Source organism: Sinocyclocheilus anshuiensis, unplaced genomic scaffold, assembly GCF_001515605.1.
Source record: "Sinocyclocheilus anshuiensis isolate Anshui unplaced genomic scaffold, SAMN03320099.WGS_v1.1 scaffold640, whole genome shotgun sequence".
In the NCBI taxonomy this organism is placed as follows: domain Eukaryota; kingdom Metazoa; phylum Chordata; class Actinopteri; order Cypriniformes; family Cyprinidae; genus Sinocyclocheilus; species Sinocyclocheilus anshuiensis.
In genome coordinates this window covers 463,528-480,772 of record NW_015554127.1, presented here as the reverse complement: position 1 = coordinate 480,772, position 17,245 = coordinate 463,528, and the positions used below count along the sequence as shown (strand labels likewise).

The 17,245-nt window shown below is 37.1% G+C and overlaps 1 protein-coding gene across 1 annotated transcript in view; it reads right to left on the bottom strand.

Moving 5' to 3' along the window:
- Positions 1-17,245, bottom strand: part of LOC107670185 (probable E3 ubiquitin-protein ligase MID2) — a 96,254-nt gene that overhangs the window by 71,768 nt on the left and 7,241 nt on the right. The window lies entirely within an intron of this gene.

Sequence of the window (17,245 nt, the reverse complement as noted above, 5' to 3'; positions counted from 1 at the left end):
GTGTTTTGCTTTGGTACCGAAATTGGTACCGAGAACCGTGGATTTTCACTGGTATCGGTACCGAATACAGAAATTTTGGTACCGTGACAACACTACGCACCAGTACATAAAGTTCTTTGTGAAAAAAACATTCTCATATGGCATTGAATTATTGGTGCTTGCTGAAGCTAATACTCTTGAGTCATACTCATATGAATGTTTATGCTACAGACATGAACATCTAAAATATTGAGGCTTACTGAGCAGTTGTCTGCTATTATTTCTAAGACTTATAAGAATTATGCTCAGACTTAATGATTATTTTTCATCATTTTCTCCTGGTGGATGATAAAAAAGTTAAATTTTGTCTTGCTATAAAATTAATTTATCAAATTTTTGGTCCATTTGTTCTGTAAATAATTTTTTTAAAATTCTGCAAGTAATTTTAGGCATTACAACAGGGAAAACCAAAAAAAGAAAACCAATATGGTACAAATATTTTTTGAATTCTTATAGACCGACACCGAAGACAGGGGCTGAGCATCTGGTAGCGAATATCTACATATTTTTCTGACATGGGCCAGTACAAGCAATTTAAAGGTGTCATGAACTGCTCTTTTTTTATTATTTTGTACTGTTTTCTGAAGACCACTTATAATGTTATCAAGATTTTTACATAAAAAAAATCATAATTTCGAAATAATACACTATTTTCTGTCCTGTTTTGACCCCTCTCATCAGAACGCTCTGTTTGAATAGGTGTGCCGGATTGTAAACTTGAGAGTAAACACCCACTGCTATGATTGGCTAACAGTTGTTTATGTTTGACAGCCTACATCCTTCATAGACGGACGCTGCTGTGATTTAGATAAAAAATGTATAAATACTCAGTACATATCAAACGATCTGTAATAACAGACAAAGCAACAGTGACCACGTAATAAAAACAGTTACTCATGCTTGTGTGGTGCGAGATTACTGTCAGATCCAATATATTTGGAATGGCATCGTCTTTTAGTTTCAATCTTTCTGAAAATCCTGTCGAATTGTGCTTTGTTTGTGAACGAATCCGCAGTTAAATGAAGTGAACAAAGGACCAAGTTCTAACTGACGCGGTCTGGAACTTCATTAAAAATAAAGTTCATCCACTCTTTCCTAACACTGGGATAAGAAGGAACGCCATACAAAGACTGTTTTCCACAACTTTGCACTGTACAGCGTCTTGTTGTTCTCTGAGCCATCTTTATCATTTGGTTTCAGTGTAGACCTGTGTTTGCCTCTCTTGTTATTTACCCACTACGTGCACAAATCAGTGGGCGGAGCTAAAGAGTGCTATAGAAGCTAGCGTTGATCTTCTTCTGCGGAGGCGGGGTTTAAGAAAGCCTGTTTCTGCCACAGAATAAAAAAAAAAAAAAAAAAATGCAACTTTTTCTCTCACAATTCAGAATTTTTTCTTCATAATTATGAGTTTATATCTTACAATTCTGAGTTTATATCTCACAATACTGAGAAAAAAAATCAGAATTGAAAAAAAAAAGAATTGTGAGATAAAAAGTAGTAATTACTTTTTTGTTTTTTTCATTATGTGGTGGAAACTGGCCTCCATTGCAATCACTTAACAACCATCCAAATTACAATAAAATAACATCAAGCAACTGCATAGCAATATGGCAAAAACTACTCAAACCATCTTGGCAACACCCTACAACCATCCGAAACAACCTAGTATCAAGGCAGTATGTTTTGCACAGGCAAGCACCATATTTTAAAATCCTTAGTTCTAGAAAGAATAAAAGAAGAATAAATGTAAAAAAATAAATGTACACAGTGTATCATGAATAATCACAAAAAAAAAAAAACACCCTTAAGTGATCAGCTGACATGACATAAACTCTTTAAGATCTGTCAATGCAGAATTTTCACTGCATTACTATGTAGCTGTGGGATGCGTTTCTGAAAAAACTCAATCCCACGAGAGTGCTGGAGTGAATAAAAGCATGCAGGTGTGTTTCAACTGAAGTGTCTGGCACACAGAATCCATGGCTCTTCACCACTGCAGGCTGCGAACATTCAAGATTGTTCCTATCCACCTTCAGCTGCTAAATCTTGCCGCTGTATAAATATGACACACGTTCTGGAGAGCCCACACTGAGTAATAATCTGTTCACCCACAGCTAACGCTTTGAGACGAACAGGTGAGCCATTGTGCGAGTGCAGGCACCAAACATGTGTCTTCTGTACAGTAAAGCTGTCCACGTAATAAGTGACATGCTGATTTTCTGCAGTGATTAGCATTAACAAAAGACGCGAGCGAGACAGAAACGAGCTGCAGGAGTTAGTATGCAGTGAGCATTCCTCAAATATCAAATGAGAACAAAAGGTTATGGATGTTAAATACAAATTACAGGATTATTCCACCGACGACTTCATGTGGAACTGAGACACGCCGCTAATTAAATAAGCGTTCTGAAGTACACAGCATTGCTAGAACAGGGCCCAAAGGGTGAATATGCCTTTAACAGGTTAAAGTATTACTTAAACAGGCGGTTTATTTCATCTCCTGTGGGACAGCGTAATAAAGGTATGTTAGGCCGAGTGGATAGCCTGGTTTCAACACAACCAAACCATGTAGCCACACAGGGAGAGTCAACACAAGGCTGCTTAGATCCCAAAAGTAAGTGGTCAGTCTCTCAAACCATAAGTGCTACTTTATTTATTTTTAATGTCAAAGCTTGAAATAGAGGGCGGACTTGGATAATTGCAGTGGATGTGTTTTTATAAGGACACACAATAGCTGTCTGGTCACCAAGGTCATAGATGGCCATTTACTTCATGTGTTTGATAGGACTATACACTGCCGTTTATACGTTTGGGGTCAGTAAGATGCTTTAATAGTTTTGAAAGAAGTCTCTTTTGCTCACCAAGGCTATCATTACAATTTAAAATAACTCTTTTCTATGTGAATATTTTTTTTAAATGCAACTCATTCATGTGACGCAAAGCTGAATTTTCAGTATCATTACTCCAGTCTTCAGTGTCACATGATCCTTCAGAAATCATTCTGATATGCAGAACTGCTGCTCAAGAAACATTTCTTATTATTATCAATGCTGAAAAATGTTTTGTAACATTATAAATGTCTTCACTGTTATTTTTGATTAATTTAATGCATCCTTGCTGAATAAAGATATTAATTTCTTAAAAAAATAATAATAAAATAAAACATACCAGAACAGAAAGACCAGACAGCACTACCAGTGAAATCCAATTACAGAACGCATTATTCTTATGAGCCTGTTCATTTTATTGAATCAAACAAATACAGAGAGACCAGTGTGTTCTCATTACGAAACAATTGATTCTAATGAGTCAGTTCTTTTAAGTGAATTAAACGCATAAAGTGCAACCAGTGTCTGATTCCCGAACAGTCGTGGCCTAATGGATAGAGAGTCGGACTTGTAAGCCAAGGATCGCGGGATCGAGTCTCAGGTCCGGCAGGGATTGTAGGTGGGAGGAGTGAATGTACAGCGCTCTCTCCTCCCTCAATACCACGACTGAGGTGAGACCCTTGAGCAAGGCACCGAACCCCCAACTGCTCCCCGGGTGCTGCAGCATTGGCTGCCCACTGCTCCGAGTGTGTGTTCACGGTGTGTGTGTGTGTGTGTGTGTGTGTGTGCGCATGTTTGTTCACTACTCACTGCTGTGTGTGTGTGTGCACTTGGATGGGTTAAATGCAGAGCACAAATTCCAAGTATGGGACACCATACTTGGCCACACGTCACGTCACTTTGTATTCATCTGAAAGGAGAAAGTCATATACACCTAGGATGGGTCGAGGGCATGTAAATCTAAAACAAAGTTATTTGATTCTTTACAATTCCAGTCACTAACTCTTTCCATCAAAAGTAACATTTCCCAGAGGTGTGCTTTGTTGTATTTTCAGCAGATCATGTCGCACATCAAATGTGTCATATAAAAAGTAGTGGCAGTTGTCCACACCAAGAGTTCAGCTTCTGCTTCACTGGCCTCTGTTCATGTTCTCCACATCCGCTCTCTGACACTGGGCTGGCTTAATCAAACATGTGGTTCTATTCATAGAATGTAAACAGTGCTGTGGTGGCTTAGTTTTGTGGGGATCAGAGCAATGACCACTGACTAGAGATTCATCGCTCTGGCATCAGCACAAACACGGATGGCTAACCTTCATGATCGAAGATCGCGGATCCAGGTCAGAGCCCATCTGGTGCCCTACCACTCGAGAATAACAGGCTTGTGAAATGATGGAAAAGGCTTCCTTTGTCCCAGATATGGAAGTGGCAGGATCTCTATATGAGAGGGAGGGGCAAACACCAGTGGAAATGTGTCTGTTTCAAAAGATTCAGCAGTTACACACAGAATTAAAAAAAATTAAGTGAGCAATTTTTTTCTGAGGAAAGTCAGCCATTTGTAGGCAGTCTTCCTGAAACACTGTGGTTATGTGCTGCTTTTAAAAACAATGTTTTAGTGGTCTGAAATGTCAGTTTCTGACACAATGGTGGATGGGGCAGAGCTGAATTGGCAGTTCAAGTGTTTAGAAGATCTTTTTTTGGAAATAATAATTCTTTTTTTGTACTTCTGTTTGGCATATTACACAAACTGTAAAGTGTAAAAAATGTTTAAAAAATGTGAAGCTGCACAACTGTTTTCAACATTGATAATAAGAATAAATAGTTTTGAACATCAAATCAGCATATTAGAATGATTTCTGAAGTATCATGTAACACTCGAGACCGGAGTAATGATGCTAAAAATTCAGCTTTGCAATCACTGGAATAAATTAATAAATTACATTTTACAATATATTAAAAATATAAATTTTAAATTGTAATATTATTTTACAATATTATTGTTTTACTATTAATACACACATAAATATACATGTAAATATAAATAATATAATTATTTTATTATTAAAATATATAGTCCAACAGTAGTTTATTCTTGTTAGTTAGAGTTTAAATTGCAGCAACCATCAATGTGACATGAAAAATGTGACATCTTTTTTGTAATAGGAAGCTTATGACTAGCTTATTTCCCTGAACAATCTTCTGCCCAGAATTGAGGTCAACACCTCAGTTTCACAACGAGTTTCTGTTTGTAAAATTAATTATTTACCACCTGCGGATGGAGCTGACGCCAAATAGACCAATCACAGCAGCGGTAATACTCTAGAAAGACTTGTAATTTTCCTAATACTCTTAGCTGGAGAGGTGTCTAACACTAACCGAATACCTTCACGCTTTCTCTCTCTGCTACTCAAAAGCATGTCCATTATTGATGTGCATTTGCTCTGGTGAGAACAAAAATGGGGTAAAAATGCAGCACAAAATCTCATGAAACATTAAGCCCAGATTATAGAGAAACAGGCTAAATAAAAAAAGAGCTGTTGAGAGTTGGTTACATTTATTGCCCTAGTGTTCCTGACACGGACTACTGACCCCATGTCTTCACCTCCGGTACCTTCAGGGAGGAGATTGAGGCGAGAATTAGAAGGAGTGCTTATGCTGCTGTGTCCAATGTTGAAGTGAATCCTCACAGGAAGTCACAGACAAACAGAAGTACGAGAACAACCGAAGAGTATCAGAAGCTTTTAGGCTATGGTTCAGCATCAGAGCACATAAAGATTCTTTGATTCCTCCATTTTACATGTCAAGGAATCGATTTGCAAACATTAAAGATAACGGCGAATTTCTCTGATGTTTCTAGCCTGTGATATTTTCTGTCATATTCTTTAATACTTCATCTATTTCACGCATTTTGGAGAACAAGATGCACTGAATCTCCAAACATTAGTAGGTCTGATTCAGCATTGCGGTGAAGGTCCCCGCTGACATGCATTAAGAATTTGATCAATGGGAGTGTAAACATGCAAAAGCTGCGGCAAATCCTTTCGTTATGCCGCACCGCAAACACACTTGCACTCGCAAAAATTCATATTCAGTCTCCTTTGATTTCTAGTTTGCTGACACAAGGGCGCAGAACGTGACACAAAATGTGTGAGGAACTGACGACCAAACAAATGCCGTACCTTTCCGCTAAAATTCCCATAAATATGCTAATTTCCCATAGCCTGAATGAAATGCAGTCTGTGCCGCACATAAATGGCAATCTGATGGGTTGCTGCGTTGAGTCTCAAATGTACTAATCTGCATTCCCATCTGACAATAATGAACAGCAGAATCTGCTACAGTATCACGGCTATCTCTGATCCTATCCAAATACTTATGATATTCAAAACAGGTGCTTCCACATTTTACCATATCTGGAGCTAGTAATGGTTATCCATGTTGCTATCATGTTTGTTTTGTCTTTAACTATTGTATTTTATGTATAAGATACCCAATGTGAATTTAGAATAATTAAAATTTGTTTGGCACTTACAGAAATACTGTGGTCTTTCTGAACCACTTTCAAAAAATTTTTAGCCAGCCATACAGATTTTGTCAGCATAAATAAAAACAGTTTTTGATTCAGTATTGCATGACCAATCAAATGGACTGATTAGCTGATGGCCTTTCTCTCAGTTTTCTATAAATTGTTGCGGCTGGATGCTTATGTAACCTTTCAAACCCACCCAGCGTTTCCTCAAGGCCCTAAACTAAAATGATTCCTGAGAACGCATGCTGGCCTTTCTCATTCAGAAACTTATAATAGAGAGAGGTCACTTTTAAAAAAAACCTAGTCAATGAACCCCAGCTGGTGAAATTCCCAATATAAACAATTCTACTGAAAATGTAAATTTCATACGTACTCTTTCCCAGAGTCTATAATGAATAATCCACTGAGGCCTTTGCTCAGAGTACAGCTAAAGCGATCAAGAGAATCCATCTTTTAAACCATGGATCATCGCCAAGAAAGACAAGCAAAGCGCGGTGTTTAATGCAAGAAATAGAACTGAGGAAAGATTTGGGATCAGTGTCTCCCTCCATCTCATCATTAAGCCACAGAGGCCGGCACTGAACAGGAACCCACTGTATTCAGATATCTCCTCTGGGAATGAGGAAATGAGAAAATTAATAGCTTGAATCAATATTTGGGTGTTTCTTAAACTTAAGGCACTTGTGGCCCTGTGAAAATAATTATTATATTAAAATACAATTTACACACTCACACTTAATTAAAGTTGCCCACTAAAATGTCCAGCAGTGTATATATATCTAGGAGAGTTCTGCCACATTTCAAATGATGTATTCTGTACATTGGTTTAAAATAAATAAAAATAATAATACTAAAAAATAAAATTGCCAAGGAAATGACATATAACAAATTTAATAAAATGACTGACTCCTTTGTCTCGCTAAGAGGAATTTCACAATTATAAATAGCCTACACAAAATTAAACATTATTTTCCCACTTTTAGCATACATTTATCAAATTAAAGCTTGATTAGAAATGATGCACACTTAAAATATTCTGCTGATATTTACCTTTGTTCTTTGTCTTTTACACATAACATGTTACATAAGCATTCTCAATGCAAAGCACACAAGTATAGAAGTATTTTCACATAATAAATACTGAAATGGTTAATGATTATTTCACTTTTAGTTCACATCATTTTTAAAATGTAAATGTAAAATGTTAGAGTCTCAAACAGCTTGTGAGCCACAAATACCAAAATGAGTGGCTAACTGCGCAAAACGTTCAAATACATACAAAATTATGTCAAAATGCCTGTCTTGGCGAGTATCCAGTTAAACACTAGGGGTGCTCCGATTGATCAGCTACCGATCACTATCGGCCGATAATCGCTTTGGGATGATTGATCGGCGGTCTCCAAAAAGGCTGATCTCAAAAAAACGATCTCAAGCTAATGCCGTGCCTGCCGTGAGAGGTTTGGCACGACATGCAGCGGCACCGTCTCAGTCTCTGTCCGGCGCGGGTGAAATCATTATAATGCTGAAGGTGAGGTACCTTAATTAAATTACTTAAGTAATTTGAAAACCTTGTGTGAGACGTAATTTCACAAACAGCGTGAGTGAATCAGCGCACGCGCTCTCTCGCAATCTGCACAGTTGACAGGAATTGTCACTTGCACAATCGAGGCAGTGTCACATAGTCACTAAAGTTTATAAATTGCATTACTTTTTAATTCTTGCCAGTGTTTAACCATTCAGCACTCGAGCGCTCTCCTGGAGACCGAGCGCTCATGCACACTCGCAGCGCACACACATAATGTCAGATTCACATTACTCCGTTTGCAGTGCGAATGTGGTGCGTATTTTTTCCGCGCTCATGTTAATGGATTAATAAAGTGTTCACACTGCACACAGTTTCTGTCCGGCAGTGCGTTCCAGTAGCGGTGCGTCTGCAGCAGTTATAAATAGTTATAAATGATAAAAAGAAGGCTTTAAAAAGATCGGTATCGGTGATCGGTATCGGCAGATACTGCTTTCTGTGATCGGCGATCGGCCTCAAAATTCCTGATCGGAGCACCCCTATAAAATGTGTCATTATTTATTTTCTTATTTTAATAGAAAAAAACAGCAATATATTATATTAATATATACAATTATAATGTTACAAGAGATTTCTATTTCAAATAAATGCTATCTCTTAAAAAATGTTATTAATTGAAGAATCCTGAAAAAAGTTTCCAAAAAACTATTAAGCAGCACAACGGTTTTCAACTCTATAAAATAAATAAGAAATGATTCATTCAGCATATTAGTATAATTTCTGAAGGTTCATGTGACACTGAAGACTGGAGTAATTATGCCAAAAATTCAGCGTTACCATCACAGGAATAAATCACATTTTAAAATATATTCAAATAGAAAACAGTTATTTTGAATTGTAATACTATTTCACAATATTACTACTGTATTTTACATCAAATAGATGCAGTTTTGGTGAGCATAAGAGAGCAATAATAATGGGAAAATGATGAACGCATAGAAAACAAAGTTTCCAAAACAGTTTTAATAGGAGCTTAAAACTGAAAAAGGAAAAAGAAATCTGATTTTAATTATAATCGATCTCTGGAACATAAGTGCCGCAAGTTAAAGAAACATCTATGTACTAAAATAATGTAGGTTCTGCGTTTCAGTGCAAATGTAAGTAAATGTACGTTTTGTAGAATCACATTTTACGTCAAATACATAAGAATTCCCATGTGCCCCTGTGGGTGCTGCGTGATCAGCCAACAATCGGGCACCTCAGATAACCTGTGCAATCACTCAGGTCAATGTCCTCACACACTCCCCTATTGAAGCATCCATATAAAAAACACTCTCCGCACAAGTGCTGCTGCTTATTAATACATAAACGGCTGTTTGTGAGGTGTTACAAGGTTGCTAAACCATGCAGAATGGGATCAGATAGTGAGGAAAAGAGTGCAAAGGAACTGCAAGACAGATGTGTCTGAGATGTTGGCGTGCTTCCAAAGACCCCCAGAGATGTAGTACCCCTCCTGTATTTGGCTGTAGGAGACGCTATTTATAAGCAGCTGTAATGTTTGGTATTTCCTCTGGGGATGGGGCAGGGAGAAGGCATTGCTTTCCTTGGCTGACTTTGATTGTTTTGCTGATTCTTTTTGTTGAAATGTCAAAGTCTTGCTGTTTCGTTTATGCATTTCCATTTGTGTTGAGAAGGGAAACATTTTCCCTGCGAATATATTTCAGCAGTTATTACCTATTTGTGTCCCATATTTCTGTCAAATGAACCAGCGATGCCAGTCATTCGTGATTTGGTGAACTGGCCGAACGCATTTGGACCACTCTCTCACTGAATCATATAGCCTCCCCCTGGCCTCGGAGTCAGGTCTGAAATTAATGGGGGCTTGAGGCAAAAATAGCACCAAATTGGACAAAATTGCCCCTGCACCATTAAACTAAATCTATTATGGCTGTAAAAATGAAATGAAAAGTGTTGATTGTTGCATTGCATATCGCATCATATTTCTTTTTACAGCGTTGCACATTATAACCAATCACACATGATTCTGTTGAGCTTATGAACGCAATGGCCAATCAGAAGCGCTCCGATGAGTCATCGCTGAAACACCGGAGTTTAGTTCAGTGCGCGCGCTCGCTGACTGAATTCTGCTCTCTCGTGAATTTACTTCTCATAAACAACAAACTGCAAAAGTACGTGCGATGTAAGTAAAAGATTCATTTCACAGTGTAGGGAGCTTCAGTGATAATAATGTGAGTTGTTTAAGAGTGCTTAAACTCATGCTAAGACTATAGTCAGTGATAATGTGATAATGTAAATTCTTTGCTCGCTTTCGGTATATCATTTATTCGCTGTTTGAATAACCGTGGAATTTAAACAAAATAATGAAATAATTAGTAACTTACAATGCTTTTATTAAACTGTGATCACGTTAAATATAAATTCAGTTATATTAAAATATTTTATGACATGACACCCATGTCTGGTACTGGTCTAAAAAGACGTGCTAATGATGTGCAGTTAATAGATTACACTAACATTAGGCTACTTTTATCCTTATACCCTAGAGTTGGTTCACTGCATATGTTGAATCATCTGAAAACAAACAAGAAAAAAAAAAAAAACTCTCTATGCGTACGCTAAGCTGAAATCCAGCGCATCCCTGAAAGGCACCACATCATGGAAAACAATGTTCTTTGCTTTGAGTTTCGAGCACACTACTGGTCAAACGATAAGGGTCAGTAGGAATGATCAAAATGACAGTAAAAACAGTAATATTGTGAACTATTACTACAATTTAAAATAACTTTTCTATTTTAATATATTTGAAAATGTAATTTATTTCTGTGATAGCAACGCTGAATTTTCAGTCTTAAGTGTCACACGATCCTTCAAAAATCATTCTAGTATGCTGATTTGCTGCTCAAGAAACATTTATTATTATTATTATTATTATTACCAATCTCAAAAACTGTTGTGCTGCTTAATATTTTTATGCAAACCATGATAACATTTTATCAGGACTCTTTGATTTATAGAAAGTTATAAAGAACAGCATTTATTTGAAACAGAAATCTATTGCAGCAGTCTTTATTGCCACTTTCGATCAATTTAATCATATCCTTGTTGAATAAATGTATTATCTTCTTTTAAAAAATAAAATAAAATCATACTGACCCCAAACTTTTGATCGGTTGTGTACCGTGTAGGCAACTCAAGGTTCAAAGGTGCAAGTACATTAGCATATGTCAGCTAAATTTTATGTATCAACACCTATTTAGTGTAACTCTGAATGTCTACGCCAAGCTTAGGAAAAATGTTTAATTGAGCAATTAAAACAGCAATGTTTTTGATATAACAAACATTTACATTATCAGCAGACTTGAGGGGGAAAATTTAAATGCTATAATAAAAGTGTAAAAAATAAGGCTTATTTTTCACAAAACTTTCTGTATTAGTTGTGATGTGGATTCCACCCGAAACACACAGTACAGTAACATTTTTAAGTTTATTCTATACTATGAAATAATCAGTCATCTTGGGAAAATTTGCTTTGACACAATAAGCTATAGATAGCATTCCATGGCTAGAAACACAAACATATGGCTCGTTTGTATTCATAATTCATGGATTATGCATCACATAAATTGGAGAGAGCTTTTCAGTTATGCACCATAATCCTGCTCTGCCTTAAGTTGGGTTGTTACTGAGTCGATGGAGAGCGTAGGAGTCCCCGTTCTTTGTGTTCACATGATGGTGAAGTGAGTAAGTGTGAGTGAGTTAGCTCTTCATCCCTTCTCTTCCTCCTACCTGCTCTCTGAGCCTCTGCCTGTATTCCTAACAAAGGGCTATAAATCCACGGAGCTCAGCTTAAACGTGCAGAGCTCCTTCTGCTGAGAGTCAAAGTAAACATGAGAAAGGTGAGGAGGAGTTATGCACGTGGATTTATTTTGTGGTTTTATATGGTCATAAACGAGTCAAGAGCAGATGACGCGTACGCTGAAATATGATTTGCTGACGCTACTAAGGTCTCCGGAGTGCATGTCACAGCCTGTACAGCATTTGGGTGTCATTACTAATTCAAAGTCAACACGGAATCGAAATGTACTTAATAAATGTTTCTGGGCTTTCCTAAAAGCGTACATTATTCTAAAAAAAGTTTGTTTTCATAATCATTCTTCAAGATCTAATAACTTTCACTCTATTTTCTTCCAAATATTTTGATAAATCTGTATAATACATCACATTATAGACTTTAATGCACAGCGAATGCCATTTCATCTTGACTTTAAGGTTGGAAAGTGATACCAAATACTCTTCCGCTCAAAAGTTGGTAAAATTATTTTAATGCTTTTAGAAAAGAAGTCTCTTATGCTTACCAAGACTGCATTTATTTGATCAAAAAAAAGGAAAGTAAAAACAGTAATATTGTAAAATATTATTACAACTGAAAATAACTGTTTTCTATTTTATTATATTTAAATTGTAATTTATTCCTGTGATGCAAAGCTGAATTTCCAGCAGCCATTTTTCAGTGTCACATGATCCTTTAGAAAGCATTCTAATATGTTGATTTGCTGCTCAAGGAACATTTCTTATTAATATTATCAATGATAAAAAAGTTGTGCTGCTCAATATTTTCATGAAAAATGTTTCTGTGATCATTTTTCTTTTTTCAGGAAATTTGCCTGAATATACGTATTGAATGAATAGTATTTCTTTGAAATATAAATTTTTATAACAGTGTAAATGTCTTTACATTTAATCAATTGAATGCGTTCTGGAATTAAAGTATTAATTAAAATAAATAAATAAACAAACAAACAAACTTAATGGTAGTGTATATACATGTTTTTTTTTTAACATTTCTTCTCAATTTTTCAAATTTTTTTTTATCACATTTAGTTCAGACTGCAAAAATATCTCTTTGCTGCACTATATATTCAATATCAGCATAGGAAACACCTCATATATTCTTCTTACAGGATCAAAGTAATACTGTAAGTATCTGTGACAATGCTTATATTTATACAGTATAAAAGATGCACTTGTGTATCTGCTAGAGTTGAAATGTACACTTTGTGTGTCTATAATCATAATGCTAAGCCGCGCTCCATCCTGTCTATGCTTTACCAGCCCTGGAGGACGAGGTTCTGGGGTGAGGGTGGATGACGCCACTGCCTGACCACCGTGCCAGGTGAGATCACAGGATGCAGGCAAACACGCGCACATGTACACGTACAGCAGCTGGCTCTTAACAACCACAGTGGGAGCCTCCCTCAGCTGCCGCAGGAAACTCCTGGGGCCGGTTGCACCAGCTGGACGTACACCCAGTTGTAAGATTAGGCTGGACGTAAAATGCACTTTAAGTCGTGCGTAGAATTTATACCCGTTGCACCATCTCGGCGTAGTGCTACGTCTGACACTAAATCTTACGCCTCACATTTACCTCAGGAAAGACATTCATTGTACATAAACTTGATAGTCAGCTATAAAAAAAATTACTTTCGAGAGAAGCATTGTATTACATTTATTATATTTTACTTAACCTTGATGAAATCTGTCATGGGAATGCAGGGAGACTTCAGATATAAAAACGCGGACTTGTTAGGAAATGTTTACTCAATGAAATCATAGCGCGGTGATTTCACTTATATTATGTCTTGAGCAATTCAGTTCTATATTAGTAGTTGTAGCCATTGCGGCGTGAACGTCGTCTCAGCTATATCTATAACTGAGGGAGAATGTGTCGGCGTGGATGCGCATTGTCTACGCCGGGCGTAGTTGCGCCTGATCGTAGTTTCAGTTGGTGCAACAGGTGTAAATATTTATCGTAAAGTTGGACGTTGCAAAGCCCAGCGTAGGGCTTACACCCAGCTTTTTTACGTCTAGCTGGTGCAACCGGCCCCTGACCTCTCGCCTGCCTCCAGCTCCACGGCAGCACAGCCGATTATTCCCATATGCTCACCTCTACCTCCACCAGCACAGAGACGGAGCACTGAGCAGCTGCGGGTCATTCTGACGTGGTCACAGCTAGGCATGGGACGATAACCGGTTTCAAGGTATACCGCGGTTTGGAAAAGTCACGGTTTCAAAACCACTAAAATTTGATTTGGTGAACTGGTTCAACCGGTTCACTAAGAAGAACCTGTTAAATCGAACGATTCGTTCGCGAACCGGACATCACTAGGTGCGAGCGGAGTCACTTGTGTGTAGGATGGCCGAAGGAGATGAATTCCTGGAACTTTTTCCCCCGTCGAAAAAGACGAAGTCTGTCGTATGGGAATTTTTCGGGTAACGTAGACTAACCATGTTCCGTACACAACGGTGTTCCGTGCAGATGACGTTTTAGCGCTGATCGCTAAATAAATATTTCCAGGTCGAACATAAACTATAAATCGGTGTCATCTTCATTTCTCCCTCTTTCACCCCCAATCAAGACAGAGACCCACCCGCCGTTTGTTTCAGTGTTGAAATAAATACTATTTGGCTTGCTACCGAGGCAGATAACATGGCTAATTAACTAGCTAACGTCAACTAGTTTCCTCCCTCATGTTACTTCACAGAGTGAGGAATAGCAGTCTAAAGTACGTACTGTACTTGTCTGCGATTTAGTACAATAATTAAATTTAGCTGGTATCACGTCTATACTTTTAAGCCTCCTGCCATTGTTTACATCTGTTCAAAATCATTACATTTAAAAAACGAAAAACAAACTGTTGTACGGAGAGACCGTGTGTGTGTGTGTGTGTGTGTGACACTCGCGCTCTCTCTTTCCTCACGTGTGTATGTGCACACATCCTCGTACCTCACTGCTCCAAACTTAATCCGGGAAAGGTGAACATTCCTGCATCATAACTTGGACTGAAAGATGAATGTGTAGAAAGTGAGCATGTCTCCAAAAACCTTGTTGAGCGGCAGGTTTAATGACTGCATTTTTTATAAAAAATGTTATTTTTGTTTTTAGATAAATTATGTTTTGATTATATCTTTGATTACTGAGCTGCAGGTTTAGGCTCACTTAAGTGACTGTATTTTTTTTTCATTTATAGGGATTTTTTTTTTGTTTTACAGAAGATAATTTATTTATGTTCTGATTATTGTTGAGCTGCAGGTTTAGGCTCACTTAAGTGACTGCATTTAATTAAGAAGAATTTAATTATTTATTCTAATTATTTAGCCCGACATGTTTACTGTTCCAAAATGTTCTATATGTTTCTTAAAAATAAAATATGTGTTCAGTGGAAAAAAAAGTGTTTTTTTCCCAGACATTTAAAAATAACATATTTTAGAGCTGTAATCGCAATACCGTGATATTTTTTATCTAAGGTTATTATACCGTCAGAATCTCATACTGGCCCATGCCTAGTCACAGCTGTATAGTGTATACACTATATATCAGGGTGTCAAACAACATAGACAAAGTTTCTGCAGGTTTATTGAAGATACATTTTTTTTAAAGGGATAGTTCACCCAAAAATGAAAGTCCTTTCATTCACAAATTCAGTTCTTTCTTGTGTTGAACACAAAAGAAGAAGAATGTTGTTCACCAAAAAGTTGCTGGTAGCCACTGACTTACATAGCAGGGGAAAAAATACTATGGAAGTCAATGGATAGCAGCAACTGTTTGGCTACCAACATTCTTCAAAATATTTTCTTTACTGTTCAACATAAGAAAGAAACTCATTCAAGTTTGGAACAACATGAGGGTGAGTACATGATGACAGAATTGTCTTTTTTTTTTTTTTTTGGGAGAACTATCCCTTTAAGACAAATGAAAGAAAATTTAAGGAATAGGAAGTAAACAATGAGCTGTATAAGCAACACTTCAAAGATGGAAAACATAACTTCCAACTGATCACCATTACTTTTAAATAAATACCTAACCTAGAATATGGAATTAACTTTTCCATTGTTTTTTTTCTTCTCTTTTTTCCAGTTAATTTATTTTTTTCATTTTGTGTCCAATTTCTTTCTTTTTTTTACTGTAGCTTCTGATCACACTGCTAAAGTGATGTTCTTCCTCAGTATTTTTGTCTTGTTTTTCAGTGCAAATGTCTAAAGTCTAAATCTAAATCAAAACATATTGAGAAGCAAATTGGCATAAGTCTTATTTTCTGATAAATTAATAAAAATGAAGCGAGTTTATGATGAAAACAAGAACAAATATCTTACAGTGGGCTCAGAAAAACTAAAATCAAATGGAAAACAAGTTTTGATATCTCACTGACAGATATTTGTTTTGTTCTTATTTTAAGCTTAAACTCACTTTATTTATTTTTTTTCAACTTTTCAGAAAACAAGACTTCATGTTCAGTTTGCATCTCTAGTAAATATATCTTGATTTAAGGATATTTAGCTAGATATGTATACTGGAAACAAGACAAAATTATTGGGGAAGATATACATTTTTTGCAATACATAAAACATTTAATGCCATGACTATGAATGTAAGACTTTCTGCTCCCTTTCAATGCCTTAATTTGTGGAAGGGCAAAGACCTGAAAACCTGCAGAAACCTTGGCAGAGAACAACATCTGGTTAACTGAAGATCTAAACGTTTATTTTCCTGATGCATCAAATTTAACAATCTGACAACAGATTATGCCTCAAAGGCCAAGTTTAAATGCATTTCAGAGGTTTTCCTTAAAATGAGCAACGAAATTGTAATAAAGTCCACAAATTCAGTCTGTCACTACTAATTATAACAGCTTTTCGGATGGTCTAAACCTTCCCGGAGGGTTTACAACCCTATGATTGTGGTTTGGGTCTCAACAGAGACTTGTCAGGCACCGAACAGACCAGAGCCCATTTCCTGCTGAGCTGCTGTTTGCTGGAGGAAGTGGCAAAGCTTCAGTGGAACAACCTGTACAGGAGCACCCGCCACCAGGGTCAGCGGGTCCTGTGAGAGTCAACCATCTACCTCACTTCCAGCGTCTCACAGCTCAGCGCTCCTCTCTGGGAACGGCAGGATGGAAATCAACATAGGCAGAAAATCCAATTAAGCCTCATTATTTTTTCAGAATACACTCAGAAATGTGACATACACAAGCTGAAAGTTACAGGCGGTACACAGAAGTCCCAGGACCAGAGGCAGAGTGAAAGCATCCTGTGTGGTTCAGAGGTGAGCAGTGGTGAGAAAGAGCGACAGCTAGGCATGGGACGATAACCGGTTTCAAGGTATACCACGGTTTGGAAAAGTCACAGTTTCAAAAATCACGTCTATCACGTCTATACTTTTAAGCCTCCTGCCATTGTTTACATCTGTTCAAAATCACACATTTAAAAAAAAAACAAAACTTTGCCACAGTTTGAGTGTTGTACGGAGAG